This window comes from Bison bison, unplaced genomic scaffold (assembly GCF_000754665.1).
Source record: "Bison bison bison isolate TAMUID 2011002044 unplaced genomic scaffold, Bison_UMD1.0 scf7180017864367, whole genome shotgun sequence".
Taxonomy (NCBI): Eukaryota; Metazoa; Chordata; class Mammalia; order Artiodactyla; family Bovidae; genus Bison; species Bison bison.
This window is the reverse complement of record NW_011494939.1, coordinates 227,062-227,572: the sequence shown is the minus strand read 5'-3', so window position 1 is coordinate 227,572 and position 511 is coordinate 227,062.

Genomic DNA, 511 nt, shown 5'->3' with positions numbered 1-511 from the left:
CATCTTATTAAAAAGCAGAGACATTACTTTGACAACAAAGGTCCATCTAGTCAAAGCTATGATTTTTCCAGTAGTCATGTATGGATGTGAGAGTTGGACTATAAAGAAAGCTGAGTGCCAAAGAATTGATGCTTTTGAACTGTGGTGTTGAAGAAGACTCTTGAGAGTCCCTTGGACTGCAAGGAGATCCAACCAGTCCATCCTAAAGAAATCAGTTCTGATTGTTCATTGGAAGGACTGATGCTGAAACTCCAATATTTTGGCCACCTGATGTGAAGAGCTGACTCATTTGAAAAGACCTTGATGATGGGAAAGATTGAGGGCAGGAGGAGAAGGGGATGACAGAGGATGAGATGCTTGGATGGCGTCACCTACTCAATGGACATGAGTTTGAGTAAACTCCGGGAGTTGGCGATGGACAGGGAGGCTTGGATTGCTGCAGTCCATGGGGTCTCAAAGACTCGGACATGACTGAGTGACTGAACTGAACTGAACGGAGGTGATATCTCAT